Here is an 11,060-nt window from a genome sequence, read left to right as displayed (position 1 = left end):
CATTGAGGTCACTTACAAAATACTGAAGACATTTGATTTCATTTTAAACAAATAGCACTCTGTATTCAAAAGGCTGACCTCACTCTGAAACAAATTTCTTGAAGAAATATGTAATTTTCTTGCCATGATTGCATATGTTCTGCCTATCCCTCAAGTGGAATGACAACTGTAGAAAGGTCTATTGTAAGTTCACATGTGAACCTTCATATGCCACTTTAAGCTGGTACTATTAGTCAACAAGATAACTACTTTATGCATACAAACAGATTAATAACACGAAGGGTTTTAATTCAAAAATATAGTCCATCAGCTCCTTTTCAGGTAACTTTTATCGGTGACCTAACCTCTAATATGCGTGGAGTGGTTCGAAATGCAATACTGAAGACAAACTTGCTAAGAATCTTCTGATGTCTTATGGAGCATGTCTACCCAATAGAAGGGAGTGTACTTAATACAGCTACACACACTACAGCTATTCCTATATACATAGACCTTGCCACAGGCTCTACGTCCTGCACCTGCGATGCCATGTGACTAAGGAGTGAAATGGAAGCATTCATTTCTTACATACAGCTGAATAGTATATGTGCCCCATGTTCAATGTGAGGGCGACTACATGTTGGAAAGTGGAATAAATTTAAGGGGCATTACACCGTGACACCTGTATCAATACATCTCTACATAGAGGAATTGACATATATATCTTACTGTTACATATTTTATACTGGGATAGAAAACTGTTTATTTAGGAAGAGGTACAGAAATCATGATCGGCCAGGTGCCGGCTTCCATCGTTGGAATGCGTCTTGCGCGGCGCGCAGACATTTGAGCTGAGCAGGAGCGCAATCGTGCTGGTGGTGTGGTGCCATTTTATAGGGACGCCATCTTATATGGGTGCTCATAAACTTGCACAGCACTCCTGCTTTCTTAACGAATGCAGCTTCTGTATATTTCGGAGGTTTTCGGATAGTTAGAGTGGGACGTTTTGCAATTTGCACTGTTCCTCCAGTCTTCTCTGTGGGCATGCCACTGGGCGCATGGTCACAGCTTGCTGCGACTGCAGGGCATTGTTCCACTTGGTTTGGAGCCTGTGTCTATCGTTGCTTGATTTGGTCATAGTAGCAGTGCATGTGTCCTTCCTTGTTACCATAGTCGACCCACTGGTGTTGTCAATGTCATCAAGCCACCATTTTGGTCTTTTCTCAAAGAAACCTGCTATCACCGTACCACCATTCTTGTAGTATAGTAGCGTTCCTTGGATAAGGGTCACTGCTCGGAGTGTGTAACAGCCTCCTTTTCATCCTTCTTGGGAGTAAGGTTGAACCTTCACAGCATCTGGTCATCTGAGGTTGGTCCATTCGGGTGTGGCGCTTCGTGGTACATGAGCAGCCATTGAGCGAGCTGGAGCTTGAGGTTTTCTCCTTTCATCTTTTTGAGGCCACCCTTCAGTGTGTGGACTGCTCATTATACCAAGCCACCTGATGCTGAATGGAAAGGAATGTGTGTGTGTGTGTGTGTGTGTGTGTGTGTGTGTGTGTGTGTGTGTGTGTGTGTGTGTGTGTGTGTGTGTGTGTGTGTGTGTGTGTGTGTGTGTGTGTGTTGCGGGGATGTTGGGAGTATAGAAGATTGCATTTATAATATATATATACAAAATGAGTCAGATTAGAAAATATGGCTGACCAACAACTACACGCAGCAGCCAGCGTCCCGCGATCTTCTTCCTCTCTGTCTTCTTTCATCCTTCCGTAACAGGACCCCGGGTGGTGAAGTGCCGTCTTGGCACATGGTATGCGATGAAATGCAAGCGATGGCTTCAGCCGCGAAACGTTCACGCCGTCAACAGGCGGCGGACTTGAGAATGGATGAAACTGTAACGGCACGATCTCGTAATTGACGTTGTTAATTTGATGTAGGACTTCATACGGCTCTGTGTTGCGAGAGAGCTGCTTCTGGGAGAGGCCGACCCGACGGCATGGTGACCAAAGCAGCACCTATAAGCACCTTGGGCGAACTGAACATCGCAATGACACCGGTCGTAACGCTCCTTTTGCAGATGCCGCGAGGCTAATAAGCGATATCGGGCGACTTGACGCGGACTTGACGCGCCATGTGAGCGCGATCGATGACCTCACGAGCGTACTCACTGGCAGGGCGGGGCACAGAAAGTAGGATGGTGTCAAAGGGCAAAGTGGAGTCGCGACCATGCAAAAGATAAAAGGGTGAATATCCTGCGGTGTCATGTCGGGACGAGAATGTCACGTAGGCCAGCGTGGCGTCCCAGTCGTGGTGATCGTCGGAAAAGTACATCGACAGCATCTCTGCGAGTGTTCGGTTGACACGTTCCGTGAGACCGTTCGTTTGTGGGTAGTAGGCGGTGCACAGCTTGTGCTCAGTGGCACAAGAGCGCAGGAGGTTGTCCACAACTCGAGACAAGAACGAGCAGCCGCGGTCTTTAAGATGCAGACCGCTCTGGAGAATGACATCGTGAAGGAGAAAATCGGCGACGTCAGTTGCGCAACTAGTCGGCAACGCCTTCGTTATCGCGTAGCTTGTCGCGTAATCAGAAGCGATAGCGATCCACTTATTCCCTCTAGTCGTCGTCGGTATACCGACGACGACTAGAGGGAATAAGTGGACCTGCTTGGCCCTTTATAAAGGGCCAAGCAGGTCAACGCCTACGCGAAAGAATGGTTCAGAGGGAACCTCAATTGGATGGAGTCGCCTGACAGGTGCCAGGGGAGGTTTCTTCCGGCTTGACACAATTCGCAAGTTGCGACATAACGACGCACAGAGCGGTAGAGTCTACCCGGCCAGAAAAACCAGCGTCGTACGCGGTCGTATGTACGAAAAACTCCAAAGTGTACCACCGTCGGTGCATCGTGAAGTTGTTCGAGAACGACGGATCGCAGATGACGAGGAAGGACAAGGAGCAACTCAGGGCCGTCATGGTTGATATTGTGGCGGTAAAGGATGCCGTCACGCAGCATGAACAATCGGCACGTGCCATCGGTGCGGCCCGATTGCACTTCGGCGATGATGGACTGTAAGGATGCGTCGTGTTGTTCAGCGCGCATGTCAGCCATGTCAGTCAAAGCCATCACGCAGGTCACTGTATCATGCGCAACAGGATTGGGAGGATCCACGGGGTGACGCGAGAGGCAGTCAGCGTCCTTGTGGAGGCGTCCAGTTTTGTAACGGACACTAAATGAAAATTCCCGGAGCCGCAAAGCCCAGCGACGAAGCCGTTCAGTCGGTTTCCGAAGGGAAAAGACAGCCAGCTGAGTGCTTGATGGTCTGTGACGACCGAAAACGTACGGCCATACAAATATAGCCGGAACTTGGCCACAGCCCAAACAAAAGCCAAGCACTCCCTCTCGGTGAGGGAGTAATTTCTCTCGGCAGGTGACAGCAGTCGGCTGGCGTAAGCTATCACGCTCTCGGTACCATTCTGTTGTTTGGCAAGAACAGCGCCGATGGATTGGCCGCTTGCGTCAGTGTGGACTTGGGTCAGTGCAGATGGATCAAAGTGGGCAAGGACGGGAGGAGTGGTCATAAACCTGGTTAGAGCGGCAAACGCATGAGCCTGCTAGGGCCCCATGAGAATGGCGTACGTGTTCTTCTTCAGAAGATCTGTCAAAGGCCGAGCAACGTCGGCGACGTTTTTGAAAAACGGCGAAAGTAAGAACACAGGCCCACGAAGCAGCGCACGTCGGAAGCAGAACGTGGCACAGGGAAACTGCGTATGCCGCGAACTTTTTCCGGATCTGGTTGGACGCCGGATGCATCAACGAGGTGTCCCAACACAGTAATCTGACGGCGCCCGAATTGACACTTCGTGGAGTTCAGATGAAGGCTGGCTTTTCAGAAGACCACAAGAATGGCAGCGAGTCGGTTAAGGTGGCTGCCGAACAGGGGAGAAAAAACAATAACTTCGTCAAGGTAACAAAGACAGGTGGTACATTTATAGCCTCACAGAAGAGACTCCATCATACGTTCAAATGTCGCAGGAGCATTGCATAGGCCAAAGGGCATGACTTTGAACTGATATAAGCCGTCCGGCGCTCTGAAGGCCATCTTCTCGTGATCCATTTCATCAACTGAAATCTTCCATTAGCCAGATCGAATATCGATGGACTAGAAGTATTTAGCTCCATGCAAGCAGTCCAAGGCTTCATCGATGCGTGGTAGTGGGTAGATGTCCTTTCGCATGATGTTGTTTAAGTGGCGATAATTGACGCAAAAACGCCAGGTACCATCTTTCTTTTTCACAAGGACGACGGGTGAAGCCCAAGGTATTCTTCTTCTTCTCTCTCTTCTTTCATCCTTCCATAACAATATATATATATATATATATATATATATATATATATATATATATATTAGCATTTTCCTTAAATAAATAAATTTCTTGTGAATAAACTGCAAGTCTTTACTTTCTTCACCTCTCTTCTTTCGTCCGTGTTGCATCGTGCTGCCAAGGACTCGCTATGAATCTGCACCACCTTGCCCACCTCTCTGTTATTCTCCACTGTGTGTAATTGACTTGACATCCTTGAAAAATTATAGACCGATCAGCTTACTGTCCGTTGCCTACAAAGTATTTACTAAGGTAATCGCAAATAGAATCGGGAACACATTAGACTTCTGTCAACCAAAGGACCAGGCAGGATTTCGTAAAGGCTACTCAACAATAGACCATATTCACACTATCAATCAGGTGCTAGAGAAATGTGCGGAATATAACCAACCCTTATATATAGCGTTCATTGATTACAAGAAAGTGTTTGATTCAGTCAAAACCTCAGCAGTCGTGGAGGCATTACGCAATCAGGGTGTAGATGAGCCGTATGTAAAAATACTGAAAGATATCTATAACGGCTCCACAGCCACCGTAGTCCTGCATAAAGAAAGCAACAAAGTCCCAATAAAGAAAGGTGTCAGGCAGGCAGATACGATCTCTCCAATGCTATTCACAGCGTGTTTACAGGATGTATTCAGAGACTTGGATTGGGAAGAATTGGGGATAAGAGTTAATGGAGAATACCTTAGTAACTTGCGATTAGCTGATGATATTGCCATGCTTAGTAACTCAGGGGACCAATTGCAATAGAGACATGAACACTGATGGCAGCCTGTGTGATGTTTTATCCCTTTGCTTTGTTGTGTACCTGTCATGTCACAGTTATTAAATTTTCTTGTACTTTGTTAGGTGCTGATGTACAGAACATTACATTGCAAGGAGCCACTGCGTAATTAGTGTTCAAGGACCAGTGTGATGGCTTTTCTCAAGAAAGGTTGGGGTTATTTTGTTGTGAAGGTTTTTTTTTTTTCTTTTAGAGAGGTAGTTTCATGAGAAGAAATCAGATGTCAGGAAATAGACCTCAGTGGCACAGTAATCTTGGCTAACTTTTGCTCAAGCGTGCCCTGGACATAACTGAGTGATTTGCACTTGCAACTGGACAGCAGCCTTAGCTTGGGAGACCAGTGGTATGGCATATTTAATAAAACTAGCCAACACATAGTATTACCAGTCCGAGCAGAGACCTGTTTGAGTGTGTGTTGCCTTTAACACCTAAATTTTTTACCATGAATTCAGAAAGACCTGTAGCATAACTCGATCCTAGATTTCAAATGCTGCATAAGTTTGTTTGTTTGTTTGTTTATTTATTTATTTATTTATTTATTTATTTATTTATTTATTTATTTATTTATTTATTTATTTATTTATTTATTTATTTATTTATTTATTTATTTCCTCAAAGGTCTCTTGTTGAGACATTACATGAAGGAGTGGGAGTTGGCTTCTTGTTCACTGCAGTTGCGCTCGGGTTCTGTCCAAATGGGAGAGCACTTCTGCATAGCTTATTAGGGAAAAACTTTATTTACATACTTTCTTTTTATTTACCTCGCCTACAATCAAGATCAAATGTTTATAGTACACGAATGTGCTCTGCATGAACCTAACTTACAATGCCATGTTCAACAGCACAGTGCATGTAGCTGGTGTTGGTTCATTCAAGCTAAGCATTACTACAGCCTTTAACTGTAGTTATCGTGGTATGAGAGCAGAGAAATAGATATGCAAAGACAGATGGGCACATTGAGACAACATCTTTTTTGACTGTGAAAAGGTGACAGATACACAAAACGGGGAGAACACATGCACTTTCATATTTTCTCAACCACAAAAAAAGCCGGAGGAATAAGGTTTCTTCACTGTGCCATAAAAACGATATGTTTGCTCTCAAAGGCAATTCTAATTCATTGGATTCGTTCCTGTGCTGTGTTTATTTTCTTGAGTGTGCTTAAGTTTTTACACGTTAATGTTTCAAACTCGTTTTTATTTTCACAGACTGAACATCCCACGTCTTGGTTTGACTTCCTGGTACAGGATACTTGCACTTAGCATGGAGTGATGAAGCAGAGTAGTGTACTTTTATTAAATGCACAGATTTTAGCAGTATAACAGCAGTTCACTAAAAAAGATATGTGCTGAAAAGTGTTCTTAACCACATTCCTCATTGTCTAATTATGCTTGTATTCCTGCATTCTCTTCAGCAAAACCACTTATATGGGGAACTGATCATGATAAGTCCTCATGAGCATTTTAAAGAACAGCCCTAGCCACACTAGCCCATGGCCACACTAGCCTGTGGCTATGGGTCCAACCAGTTCTGGTATTTCTGTGTGTTCTATGTCTGCAAATAAAGAATTGAATTGAATTGAATTGAATTGAACCCTACTGGTGCACTGGCAAAATGTATAGATGGAGTGAAATTGAAACAGAAGGCAAAATAGCAAACACCAATGCTTGATGCGATATTTGTCAGACTTGCATGTCAGCAATTTTCGCATAAAACGATGTACTTAGAGCATACTAGCACTACAAAGCACCCATCTTTAATGTTAGGCATACATTACCACAAGCTCTTTAAAAGTGGTCGCAAGAGAAATTCTGGCTTTAATGAGAAACTACATATGTTAAAGGCAGCCATGAAAATGTATTAAGGAATTAAGGACCAGGACGAATTTTTCTTCAACTATGAGGCTTTTCTTTCGAGGAATCCGTATGGGTTTCCTTTGTAGCAATTGCTACGAACGGGTGGATGTCTGATTTTCTATTTATTCATTACTTCTCTCCACCTTGCGGGTTTCCGCAGAACTATTACGTCAAACACTTGCCTTTGCTTCGAGTTGTCGACAAATTCGACTTCGCCCTGCCATCTGCTAGCCGCCTGGTTAGCTCAGATGGTAGAGCGGCTGCCCCGGAAAGGCGGTGGTCCCAGGTTCGAGTCCCGGACCAGGACGAATTTTTCTTCAACTATGAGGTTTTTCTTTCGAGGAATCCGTATGGGTTTCCTTTGTAGCAATTGCTACAAACGGGTGGATGTCTGATTTTCTATTTAGTTATTAAGAAATTATGCAATGAATAGCATTGACTCAGTTCAGAGAGCTTCCAAAGTTGTCCTAAGGCCTTGATAGCTGTGGATGAGGAAGCAGTTAATTGTAGCCCTATTGGGAGCATGAGAAATTGACATTAAGATCGAAACATACGTAACAACTCGTAATGCAATTAAAAAATCTTGCTATACCTTTAAAAAAGAGACAGTGAAATGAAATTAGTGTCACAGTTTCCTTTTTACTTCGTTTAGGTTGAATATACTGATTGTAGTAACACAAGAAAGCAGAGGGGGTGAAGCACATTAGAAAAATGCTAGTCTGTTTTTATATTCTGCCTTCTCTACATTCAACGTTCAGTAAAGTTAAATTGGAAAGCTACGGTGAAGCCATTGCTTGAGCCTGTATGGTGCATAACAGCGGCAATCGCCAACCTAACTGCTTGGGTTTACAGTGCCTTATTTGTATAGTACACCTTTTAAGCGCTGAGCTATTGGAATATTGATTAAGGTGACCAGCATGCTGAACCAGTAGCTTACTGAGTAAAATACATGGAGAAGGGTGGAAAGATAGGACAGAGCACAGGGGGTGTATTCCATGTCCACCTAGTGGAAATGTCCATTTCATCTGGTGCTGAAGTTCTGATTGGCTGGGCTGGGGTATGCATGAGGAGGGAGACAGGCTCCCTCAGCTAATTAGCACTTCTGCAGAAGACGATATGGACATGTCCACTAGGTGAATACTTACAGAGCTATTTAATAGAGTACTTCTGTAACCAACATGCCTGCTATGCCATCCTTGTTTTCGATGTCTTAGTCAGTAAATGAGTGAAAGAACCAGGTTTGTGCATGGAAAGTTTTTCTAAGGGAGTGTGCCTTGAAGCCTGTAGTGGTAATGACAGGAAAGGAGGGTGGATCCAGAGCAGTACCAAAGGGCAAGCCTTCATCGAAACAAATATGGAGGGAAGTGACTGCGAGCTCAGACCTGTTAGCTCACAAGTTTGCCAAGACCAAGTGATGTAAGAAGTTGATGAAGCCTACATGGTTGATGGGTAACCGCTTAGGCCAAAATTATTTAGGTACTGTTAATGCGGACTACATATTTACTGGAAATCTCAAAATAATTATGTTAGTGCCGAATACCTTCCACTAGTGATGTCCTTGAAAGAATGAAAATGTTCGAGTTGTACTTGCGTGCTGCATGAAGTTACTTTAAAAACAATTCAGCAATGGAAACAAAATGCAAAGAGTAGTACTCCAAATATATTACCACCTCTTTAGGGCTAGATGAATTCAAATAATAATAATAAGCAGATGAAGATTGGACGCAAACAAAAAAATAAATATGCGATGTTTCAGCTCCCACATGAGAGCCTTGTTCACAACCATTGTGAACAGAGCTCCAGTTGAATCGGCTCTTATTTTTCATTTTTGTGGTTGGCTTCCAATTTTAAACTACTTATTGCGCCTCTTTTGACCAGACCAGACGGGCTGCTGTCAAACTCTTCACTATACTTCAATGCAAATAATTGGAGGTTGGCAAGTATCACATTTTTCTAATAGGAATAGTAGGTATCGAATAGTCGAACACTGATGTATACAGTTACAGCAGGCATATTTATATTAGAATTAAGCACCATGCTTGTATTGACTAATAAAAGAAAGCCAACTATCAGGGAAGATTAGTATTATTTTTAAGTAGTACAAGTTTACTATTTGTCATTCAAAAACTGCATAGACAGCCTCTCAAGATCTTTAGAGCCTGGTGGCAAACAAGATTTCTAAGAATGAACAGCTGCTGTATGACTAGCTGTAAGAAATTCCTAAATAAATGGTTGCAAAAAAAAAAAAAAGCTGCTGAAGGACTTGTTTGGTGTAAAGATATGTAAAAGGACACGTTACATGAAAAAGATCACTGGTTATACAAAAATTAACATGACTAGACTGCCAATAAATTTAAATGATAGATAGGCAAAAATCGGGAGTTGTCATGGAGCCTTCCACCATGAAACAAAAAACAGAGCTTGCGTTACCCATTTTGTTTGGGCATTGCTTGGAAAACTTATGTTGCTTCACATGTGATAACTTGTGATACTTTTTTAGCACACGGACAATAGTAACAACTTTAACATTCGGTTGTCGCAATATATTTGGCTAGTTTTACATAATAAAAAAATGCCAAATAGTAAATATTTTAGAATATGTATAGTTAGCACGTAATATTTGATTCATATTCAAAAGGTCAAATAGTCATCCACCCCTACAAATAATACTTCCTTTACCAGTGTTCATGCCAAAGCCCTCCCCCCCTTATATGTACTCTGCATCCACCTCTACAATCCTGAAGCATACTGAAGCCATGACCTGTGGCACACCAAGCAAATAAAAAAACCAAAAAATCCTGAGGCATGATTAGATTTGCATTGTGTGGTAAGTACCAGTCTGCAACTCCTTGGATCTGCTTGCTGTGCTAAGTAATTATACCTCTATACTTGTAGCAGATGAGGTGCCTCTCAAGAACCACATCCAAACTGCACACACTAAAACATTAAGCTGGGATATTCAAAGAGACAAGTGCCTGTTTTGCTCGCCAAGTGACTTTTAGTGTGTTCAGTTATGTAAAATGTGTTATTATATGATTAATATAATTTGCTAATGCAAAGAAAGAACAAGCCAGCATCTCTTGCTTCATATATATGCGCTGAACCAAGAAAGTAATTAAGGAAGGAAAATACCAGAAATTAACACAAATATTTGTATGTTTTCTGGCATAACATAATTATCATGTAAGCCTTACAAGTATTATTATTACAAGTATGTAAGCCTTACAAAGTATCCCTTACATTAACTCACAGCTGCATAACGAGAAGGCACTTTCTAAGAACACACGATTCATGATCATCCACTGTGTTAGTAAGTGACTCCCACTGAAGTAGACTGAGAACATATCTGGGCATTGCATTAAATAGCTGATGTAAAGTGAGAATACTGCTGCTTGTAGGTATGAATGAACCAAGTGGATAAGAAATATAGGTTAGTGTGGCAGCACTTACGAAAAACGTATTGCTACTAAAAACTGCAGCACATGATAAAAAAATTGAAATAGCTAGGGAGAGTGTAATAGACCAATAAAGAGGAACTGCAAATTACTAGCATTTCTGAATAGTTCTCTTCACATGTACTTGCCTCATAAGTATGACTTCCCCTAATGCTCGCACCTCTGCCTTAATTTCATAATTCCCCATTCTCACTGCTTTGCCCATGTTGATTGACATCTAGCACAAAGGTTAGGCAAAAGTAGCTGAGCATGTGCATGTGTTGTGAGGCAGGTCGCTCACATCTGGCAGCCACATGCCAATTTCTCAGAGCAGATGAAAGGGCAGCCTCGAGGGTAAACCATAGAGGAGATGGATACCTTGGTACAATGATAACTGAAAACGCCAACAAGGAAAAATTGGACAGCCCACAGAATCAGCAGAATTGACATAGTTTGGAAAAACTGAGAAGATGCATTATGGTATTTAAGCTACACAGGTCCCAGTCAAGTTGAAAGATTTTTGCTGTCTAATAAACTATAAGACAATACACAACCTGTATGGAACCTATGGAACCTGTATGGAACCTAAACAATCTTAATAAAGTCACCTAGAAGTCAGGATGGAG

Source organism: Dermacentor albipictus, chromosome 3 (assembly GCF_038994185.2).
Source record: "Dermacentor albipictus isolate Rhodes 1998 colony chromosome 3, USDA_Dalb.pri_finalv2, whole genome shotgun sequence".
NCBI classification, from domain to species: Eukaryota; Metazoa; Arthropoda; class Arachnida; order Ixodida; family Ixodidae; genus Dermacentor; species Dermacentor albipictus.
This window is presented reverse-complemented; position numbering follows the sequence as displayed.